Source organism: Nicotiana tabacum, chromosome 7 (genome assembly GCF_000715075.1).
Source record: "Nicotiana tabacum cultivar K326 chromosome 7, ASM71507v2, whole genome shotgun sequence".
Classification (NCBI taxonomy): Eukaryota; Viridiplantae; Streptophyta; class Magnoliopsida; order Solanales; family Solanaceae; genus Nicotiana; species Nicotiana tabacum.
Window position 1 is genome coordinate 97,387,973 of NC_134086.1, and position 10,526 is coordinate 97,398,498.

A 10,526-nucleotide genomic window follows, 5' to 3' on the forward strand; every position below is an offset into this window, starting at 1 on the left:
ATTCCTGCTTAATTAAAAGAGAATCTCATCACTTGGGTGAAAATAGCGACAAATTGTTTGTAGAATAGTTTATAACGAAATCAGCCATGCTCCTTAATTAAAGCAGAACCTTCATAGAAATACTGCAAAAATATTTTGGAACACCTAAAAGTGATTCATCAAATATGCTTTTACAGTGAAAAGAAGGAATTTAAACATTATATTTTGGATTCAATCTAATATAAGAACCATTAATAAGATCTCTAGATTTTTGAAATATCTTGATTGGATGCACCGTTGAAGAATATTTTTAACCTTGATGCTCCTTAGATCAAATTTACCAACGGGCTTATTTTTTGTTTTATTTTATGCTTAATTTTCCAGTGGGCTTAATTTTTTTTTAAACTTTTTTTTTGCTTCAATTTTTTTTATCAGTTTATTCCGTGGTAAGGAATATCTCTACCCATTTGGATGGAGCTGCTAATTTTTTTTTTTTTTTTTTTTTTTTTTTGCTGCTAATTATTTTGCTTGGAAGGCATAGTTCCCGATTTTGGCGGCAATTCACAAGCCAATATATGTACACAGAATTTAAATTTTAAGCATTGGCACTATAAATACCGTTTACATAATTGGTTTAATTTAATAGATTATATCATATTTGGATCTCGTGCGCTGATTATAAAGTCAAAGGTATCATAAGAGTATGAATATATATTTACCTCTATATGGCTTAAATTGCCTGCATCAAGATCAAATAATTAGGTGGAATGCACGTTTCATATCTCTGTTTCTCCCAAGAATGGTCAATATGTACTTATGAACAATGTGAAATTTGTCTAAAGTGTCATATACACACCTTTTCAAAAAATTTCTAGTACTTCTTTTTGACTTGCCCTCATTAGTTCGCCATCTATCATGTACATTAAATTAGTTCCTTGTATTTTTGTATTCTCCAATTATTTGATAATGTTTTTTTTAAAACAAAAAATGTACTCAAAATTACTTTTTGCTAAATGGGGTAGCAGATATCCAAATAAAAATTGTTTCAAAAAGTTTTAAAAAGACGTTTCCACATAATTATCTTAGAAAGTTCTCAAGCAGCTGTCCAGCGTTGCTGATTCATGTATATATTCCTCTACACTAAGCATATTGTCGTTGAAAAAAATATACTAACAAAAAGTTATTATCATGATCGAACAGTACTACTACTTAGTTATATATATGATGCGCTCATGTAATTTCATGTTAAATTAGAACATGATACGAAGACCTTCAGGAGCTTTAGGGGATTCTAATACTAAACATCGAATACCCTTCCAAATATAGTTATAGTAACATCTGGAGGTTCCATCCATGACAAACCAATTTGGCTTTGGCTATGGAATTTATCACATCTATTTTCCTTTTTCTTGTCCCATTTTCTGATGATGAGGTGCATGAAGAAGACGATGGCTCGGGTGAGCGCCTACGGCTACGCCGCGCTGTTACTCTAGCCGGCTTAGGCATGTTAGATCCAATTAAGTGAGGAAAATTGAGCCGAGCTCTCGAGCCGCGGATTTTGAAAGCGGCTTGATCATACGCCAATGCTGCATCCTCTGGGGTCTCATAAGTTCCTAGCCATAATCTCGCGCCTCTTCTCTCCGGGTCCCTTATCTCCGCCGAAAACGTCCCCCATGGCCGCCGTTTAACTCCTATGTACCGTCTCCAATCTTGCGTCGCGTTTTTCTCACGCGCCACTACATGCCCCTTTGTTTCCTCCTCGGACTCGGACTTCTCTTCGAGATGTGGTATTATTTCCTCAAAGTTTTCATCCCAAAGAGAGGTATCCAAGCTACTTTCTGCAGAAGGGGAGCTGCCAAAACTTGAGCTAGGACTATTAGGCAATGCGTTACTTGAACTCATCGTCGAAAAAAATCCAGAAAAATCGGAATCATAGTTGAGAAGATGGTTTTCTATTGATTCAAGGAAATCAAACTCAGAGAAAGAGAAGGTTGCATTAGCTGGGTTCATTTTCTTTTCTATAGATATTTGGATGAGTGGTTTCTTTCACTTTCACTTACTAGGGTTTTATTAATTCTGGATGAATAGAATTGTTGATATCCTACGTCTATTTATATGCTTGGCCTATGATTGTAGCTCTAGTCCCTACCTTTATTTATTTTTTTCCAGGAATTTCTGTGAAGGTGCCATTTTAAGCACATTTATGTTATGCATTTTAGTTTTTATTATCTTAACATTTGACGAGGAATAAAATAATGTACTTATCTTCAATTTTAAGAAATGATATATTCCTCTTTGAAAAATGTTTGCCACGACAAAGTCACGTTCATTTCTTAAAATTTCAGAATTACTTGAGATCAGTTAATTTATAACGGAAATAATTTTCTTGAAGGGCAAGCCTAGCATATGTATAGTACTTCTTTCTTTTTTACTTTTGGTTTAATTGATTGCATTTGCTCTCAAATATAAGAAAGATTCTATATTCTATTTTAAGAAAGAAAGGTCCATTAGATTTTCAGAAAGGTGTAAATATAATTGAAAATCCCTTCGCCTCTAGCAAATTTGGCTCGCCAGAAATAGTAACTATTTTAATAACAAGAGAGAGCCTATTCCCTAGAAGAATGCTATAGCTAAAGTAGTAGAGTTCATACATGTGGCAGGTGGATGCCCGGCAAAAGCACCAGATCTTGGAATAGGAGTCAAATGGCATCCACCAAGGAGGCCTTATTATAAACTCAACACAAATGGTGCAACTTACCAAAAAGAAAGAATGGGAGGTATAGGAGGACTAATTAGGAACATCAATGGGGACTGAGTAATGGGGTTCTTGGGGAAAATTAACTGCATTAATACAATCCATTCGGAGCGAACAACTTTTATGCAGGGGATAAAGATGGCAGTACAATCTCCTCCCCAGGGAAGTTAACTTAGATTCAGCAGAAGTAATTCATTGCAATAACAAAGGTCATCTGATTTATGATGCTATGGTCCGTGAATATAGGTCACTCCTAGTAGCTCTGGGCATGCACCATGTCTACAGAGAGGCAAATAGGGTGGTGGACAAGCTAGCAAAGAAAGTAACGAAGCAGGCAGGAACAAGAATCAACTTTTTGATAGTTCCTCCAGTGTTTGTCAAGGAAATATTACCGGTAGAATACACCCCAAGAACTATTTTTGAAAGAAAGATAAAGATTGTACTATTTCTAACGTAGTAATCGACTATTCTTAGTTTGTGGATAGTGTACCAACAGATACTTGTAACAAACATCTAACTAGCTTAATATAATATCATGCAAAAAAAAGAAAAAAAGAAATGGAGGTATGGCTACAGCCTGGGCTCCTGGCTACTGCTCTCTTTTACTGCTCAAGTTTTGTTTAAGATGTAATTAATGCTTAAATATAATATTACTTTGTTGACAAGGTGGACATAATCTTATAGATCTTTGTTGCACATGGCTTGCGAGAAGATCTCCAAACTCCAGTCTTATCAACAGATAAAGAATTGAACTGTATCCCATGTGTGTTTGGTACAATATGTTTACCTATTTTTATAACCAATCAAACGCTTGTAAATGATCCAGAAAATGCTTTTACGATGCAAAGCAATCCGCAGAATACATTTTTTGAGGAAAATGTTTTTCACCCGACAAAATGCACAAGGAAAACGATGTTTTTGCACTATTTTCTATTATCGGACTTATTTTAGTTCCGAATGTAGATGAATTGCAATTGATTTCTCCTTTTTATTTTAACTAGTTTCTGCGCGTCTGCTTATTAGCCATGAATATAAACTATTTTTAAATAAAGTAAATATCACTAAAAATATATGTGACTTATAAAATAAAAATTAAAGAGAAAATTGAAGTCCTCGAAAATAAGAGTGATGACATATGTTGATATTATTGGTCAGGACAAAATTTAATTTTTTAGAGACATTCTTCCAAAACACGGAAAAAATTATGAGGAGTTGACTGGCTTAGCAACATCTTCACAGGTAAAATTTAGAAGGCATAACCAAAAAATTTCTTCGACATAATTTGTTTAACGTGGAACTTTCATGTTCCTAGTCAAATTAAATATCATAAAAATATTTGAAGATGATACACAAATTTACAAAGAAATACATCTTCTTACTAAGAGTGCATTAGAAAACAAAGCAAAAATACAGTATGAAAGAGTTAGTAAGATCTTAAAATTTGGATCCGACATCGAAAAATATCTATACTATTGAACAAAGTAAAAGCAAACAATTAGACAGAGTTCCCTAAAAAACCCAAAGATTATATACTCTACTTAATCTACAAAATATATCTAAAATTAAGAGTCTAACGAAATAACAAAGTTCTAAACAGAGAATGATCAATTGACTTTAGTAAATGGAAAAACATGTTGTAAGTAAGGCACAAAAATGATCAAAACATTGTTCATGTCCACGTCAAACAAATTATATCGATTTTTTTTTTTTTTGGTTATGGCTTCTAAACTCTACCTGTGAAGATGTTACTAAGCCAGTGAACTTCTCATAATCTCTTCCGTGTTTTGGAAGAATGTCTCTAAAAACCCACTATCTACACCATATATTGAATCGTATGTTCTTGTATTCCACTGTCTACACCATAAACCCAGTGGTAGAAATTGTTATGACAATCTCTCCTAGCTTGATTTTGTACTGTATGATAGTCTTACACTCTTACCAGTAACCTACTATTAGAATATGCATCTCCTTCTTGGCAAATTATCAATTGACTGAAAAGCTTAATTAGTTAACAACAGTTTTTAATTTTCAAACGTATGATGAAAAGCCGATCAACTTGATCTTTAAGAAGAGGTAGGGTGACAAATTATGATTCCAGACCCTTTGGAATTGAAAGATAACATGAAGCTAACCCGACGTTGTCGTTCAAGTTCTTGAACTTGACGTTTCAATTCGAGTATTTATTAAATCTAGCACCCTTTATCATGCTCGTTCAAAGCATGTAGGATAACATTTGAAATTACATTTTTTTTGTACATAAATGTGGAATAGTTAATTTGATTGTAAGGATAAAATCGTCACTCAACTATTGTTGGGTAAATTTGTAAATTAACTTTCACCCTAAAAGGCTTCCCACTTATAATATAATATTAGTTTCTCGCCGCATGCGTTGCATGTGTATGTCAAGTTATATAATATACGTTTTTGTAAAATAATTTAATATAAATATTTTGAAATAAAGCTTTGAGTAAATAGTTATATGTGAGAATAAATACAAGTTTCTGATAATAATTAATGTGAATCATTATCGTGTATGGCAAGTTATGTAGTCCATGCTTTTGTAAAATAATACAATATAAATATTATTAAAAGTTTTGAGTAAATAATTATACGTGAAAGAATAAGTATAAGTTTCTGATAACGATTAATGTGAATCATCGTATAATGATATTTTGTCGAGGTTAAAATGATTGGATATCATCTAATCCTACAAAAATAAACAATCAAAGTTTAGTTGTTTCTTCTCATGATCCCAAATAATATCCAAATGAAAGTTTTATTCATTCTCGTGATTTACATATATGATTTTCCAAATAAAATTGCTTCATATCATCCCACAAGTTAAAGTAAACTTCCACATATATAATTTTTATGCATGTAACCATAATATGTTACGTTATTAGTGGATCTCATTGTAGCAATAAAATAACAAAGTTAACTATAGCATTAACTAATGCCATTCCTAAACACAACAAATATGCATTTAACGTTTATTACAAGAGTTGTCATTATCCAAACATTTATGAAAATAAGTTTCTCAACATTAAAAAAGGTAAAGGAAGATAAATAAGTAGAGAAGAAATAGAACTTGATTTTTGTACCATTTTTTTTGTTCACCTTGAATTTTAATTTTTTCTTGGCTGCACCATTTGTCACGTTGATTTGGGGACAAAGAGATCAAAATCTTATTTTTTGTTGCTTCTCACAGTCAATTGTTGTTTCGCTGCTTGTGTTGTGACAAATTTAGATAAACCTCCACGACTTTTCTACTAAAATATTTTGCCCAATCCATAGAAAGTGTCCAGCACATTAGGGTATTCTATTCTTCGTCTTCTACATTTCTGAATTTTTTTCACAGTATAATTTGTGAAGTTTGCGCTTACAATTTTCTGGTTGAAATACTTGATCTTCTCTATAAATGCATCCCTATAATTCATATCCTATAATCCACATTCATCATGCAAGTGACGTAGACCATTAGTTAAATAATGATAACACCCAAAACTTGTCTAATCAACTAAGAGTAGTAACAGTAGGAAACCAAATTATAAATAGGAAACATTTGTTTGTAATGTAACTATTCTGAAGGTCGCATCCCCTTCACATAAATTTGATGCTCTTATTATTAAATAGGGTTAGATTTTTTAAGGGGCATTTCTGCAATTTAACTTTGACTAAGGGCTTCTCACTTTTAATATAGTATAAATAGATAGAAGATGATAATTAGCATCATAATTTGCAGTAGGGTTGATAATTCACCTGCATGTATGTTACTTAAAGAGAAGCTGTATCGACATTAATTATAGGAGTCCTTTAGTTTTTTAGTGTATTATAAAGTTATTTGTTTTTCCACTTGTTAACGATTAGTTTTTTTTTTGGTGGAACGAATTTTTTTTATTCATCTCCAAAACAAATACAACGAAGGGAACAACAAAGGGAATACAATGAAGGAAAAACAGTGAAGTAGCTCCTTCTAGCTTCTACCTATATAAAGACCTGTACATGTATACTTCTATTTATATATATCCTCTATCCATCTTCTATCCTTGCCTTTTTCCGCTTGTTGAATATTTCTGTTTAACCAAAAAATGAAATTTTAGTCAAAGCTAGAATTTAGAAGAACACGAGTTACTGATAATCAAAAGAATGTATAAAAGGAAGTAATTTAGGTAGCAAGAGAGTAATCAAGAGAAAAAAAGTAAACCAAAGTTTATTTCAATAGTGCTTTTTTTTACAATTGATCAGATATCTCCCTTTTATAGATATCTTGGAGATATACGTTTTGCCCAAATCATAATGAGGCTATTATGAGTAATTAAAGACATTGAATGCTACGTTACATAATCATTACATTCAATACAAATTCTCTAACGTATTCCACATTTAATGCCTATTAAATGTCGTATCTGCACTCTTTTCTATTGTCAGATTCATTCCTTTGATTCTCGGACATAAATGACTTAGATAGGTACGGGCGCTGAGTTATTTGAATAACTGCCCGTGCCTCTTCCTCTGCCATTTGATCGTATCTTTGCAACTCGTGCCTCTTGGCTAGTTGTAATTCTTTGACCATTTGACCAGTCTACGTGTCTCGACACGTCACCTTTATATTTAAATACAATTTTTTCCAATACAGATAGTCCCCCCACTTTCCATTTATTCATCAATTGAATATTTGGAAAGTGGATTTCATTAAAAGAAAATTTTTGTCACTATTAATGCTATGACAAAATTGACGCTTCAATTGTCGCTTCCATTTAATGCTCCGTACACGTGTCATTTTTCCATTGGTTCTACAGTTTTGCATCCCTTTTCAAGGCTTTTTTACGACTCTACTATTCACGAAGTGCCAGTTATCATTATTATGGTCCTTCCATTACTGCACTTTTAACTTTGACGATTGCTTATTAATATAAATATAACTTCTTTCCTTGTCTTTTACCACATAAAGCTTATTGAACACTTAATTCCTCAAATCTCAGTTCACTTCTTTCTCACATTATTCTTCTTCGCCATGTCTTCACCAAACCCTAACCCTAGGAGAGTTCCCATTGTTGATACCTTCCCCAATTCCCCCATTAGACATAAAAGAGGAGGTAGGCTTCGTAGCTTAGGGTCTACTCGTGGTGGTAGTTCGTATATACATTCTCCTAGTTCTGGTCCTTCTTCTAGAACTAGAGGTTCCCTTTCTCACAAATCTTCTTCTAGTGGTAAAGAACCTTCTAAACCATTACGTGAGCCTTTAGTAGAGGAGATAGTCCCTACAGAACTATCTTTTTACCATGATAGGGAATCTCTTAAAAATCATGTTTCTGCTTTAGATCGTGGTGATACTTACCCCACTCAAATTACAAAAGTTTTGACTCTTGTAGTTCGCAAAGATTGCCATTGGAGTAATGATTTTCCCATTATTATCCCTAATCCAAATCAGAGAATTACTTCTTACTTGACTGGGTTCTCTTTTGTTATACATACCCTTTTACTTTAGGGTTCAAACCAGTTATTGACCCAGTCATTCTTGAATTTTTCCGTTTCTTTAATGTCTGTTTGGGTCAAATTGGCCCAATCATATGGAGGACTGTTGGATGTTTGAGGCATTTAACCAATATGGCTGACGTTTCCTTTACTTTCCCTCACCTGATTCATCTTTACTCCCCTAGGCTTTTCCGTAATAGCGTTTTTACTCTAGTGGCCAGGAGTAAGAGGGTTTTGGTGAGCCCTGAAGATGACAAGGATCGTGGATGGTATGCCCGGTTTGTTGCTGCCCCCAGTGTTGGCTTAGTGGGTAAGGATAACGTTCCCTTCTATAAGAAGTGGAATTTTGCACGTAAGTCTTTTATCCTTCTCGTGCCTTTTTTTCTTCAATTTTATCAACTTCTCTAATTTTGCCCTTTTTTTAGCAACCATGGGAGTTGTGGAGGATATTCCAAATTTCCGTGATTGGGTAGATAAATTGCTGAAGACCGCACCAATAGATGGTAGGTCTTGGAGAACACTTTCTAACCATTACGGTTGGAAAGTAAAGACTCATGGTAAGAGTTTTTATTTCATCTTTCATGCATATATATATTTTTCTTTATTTCTCTAACTCCCATCCTTCTTTTTATCAGGATTTGCTATTCGAGGAGTTACTGTTGAAGCAGTTGCGACCTCTCGTGTCTCTTCGGGAACCCGTACTCCTTCGGGGACCCGTATATCTTCAGAAAGAGCCCGGGAAATAGTCTTGGGTTCTTCTGCGAAAAGGAAAGCTGTTGAAAGAGGAAAATTCTGAAGAAGAGGAAGATGGGGGCTCCCTGGTGATGAGGCCACGAGCTAGGAGACGCATCGTCTCTGATGACGAAGCTGAAGTTTCCCCCCGTCTTTCTGTTTCTCTTACCGAACCTTTGAAACCCCAGTAATAATTCTTGACGATGACATCACTCATTATGATACCCGTGAGTCTATTGATCAACTTTTCATCATTGGTTTTGGTAGTGGAAGTTTAGGGCCTATTTTAGATGAAATACCCTTATCTTCTTTTTCAACTCCCGTGCCTGTGATTCCTTCCTTACCAGCCCCAGCTATTTCTGTTCCTTCTTCTACTGTTTTCACTTCTTCTACCGCTCCTCCTTTGACTATTCCCCTTCCTATCGTTCATCATACGAAAGTGGGCTCTTCAAGTAGAAGTGTCGCTATGAGGAGGGTAACTATTGAAGTTCCTGCTGATAGCAGCCTTTTGAGGAAGTCAGGTCTGGCAGATGTATGGCTGGAGCCTTTAATTGACCCAATTGAAAAAGCAAAGCTGGAGAGCCATAGTTCCCTGACTCTAATGAATGAGATCGTGCATGCCACTTTGAAGGTATTTTCCTTCTCTCCCTTCTTTACTTTGTAAATTTTTTTTTATCTTTGGGATTCTTATTTCCCTTCCTTTTTTTAGGCCAATTTTATCGGCACAAAAATGATAAACAAAATCCCCCTCTTAGAGAAGGTAGCATGTGATTCAGAGAAGATAGCACGTGATTCTCAGTTGGAGGCGATCAATTGGAAGGAACAATTTGAGAGTGCACAAATTGATATGGAAGATTTACAAGAGAGCAAGAATACCTTAGAGCAGCAGGTGTGGACTTTAACTTCAGAGCTAGCGGTTGTAAAAGCTTCCTCAAGCCAAGCAGAAAAAGAAAAAGAACGTCTCGAATCCTCCTTCTCAGAGCAACTATCTAAGGCCAGTAAAGAGAACAGAGAGTTGAAGGCTCTTTTGAGTCAAAAGAAGTTTACGCTGGGGAGCTCGTGCAAAGCTTAACTCAAGCACAAGAAGACCTTCGAGTCTCTGCTGATAAGGTGCATTCCTTAGAGAGCTCCCATGCCTCTCTTCAAGCTTCTTATAACTCCGCCTTGGCTGAAAATGAAGAGATAAAGAATGAGATTGCTGATTGGGAAAATGATTATGAGATCCTTAAAGAAAAATCTGATGTTGAGGTAAGTTGGGCATTTTTGAATTCACGTCGTGATACCCTAATTGAAGCTGACCAAGAAAACTTCAACCTGGAGTCGGAGTTAGCTAAGATCAATGAAACCATTGAAAAAGCTCAGCAAACTCAGGACTTCCCTTATCCCGTGGTTGAAGCTCCCGTGAATGTTGAAGCTGATACGGGTATCCCAACTCTTTCAAGCCCAATCGAGCCTGTTGCTGCAAGCCAAGTTGAAACCGCATCTATTGATGCACCTGCCCAAATTGAGCCCACTGCTATTGATGCTCCTTCTTCAGTTCCACAAACTTCTCAGTGACCAGTTTTAATCATTTGAATGATTTTGT

General features: G+C 34.9%; 1 pseudogene; it reads right to left on the reverse strand.

Moving 5' to 3' along the window:
* Nucleotides 1-1,028: 1,028 nt before the first annotated feature.
* On the reverse strand, nucleotides 1,029-2,116 carry LOC107802086 (ethylene-responsive transcription factor 13-like; annotated as a pseudogene).
* Between the last annotated feature and the right edge of the window lie 8,410 nt (nucleotides 2,117-10,526).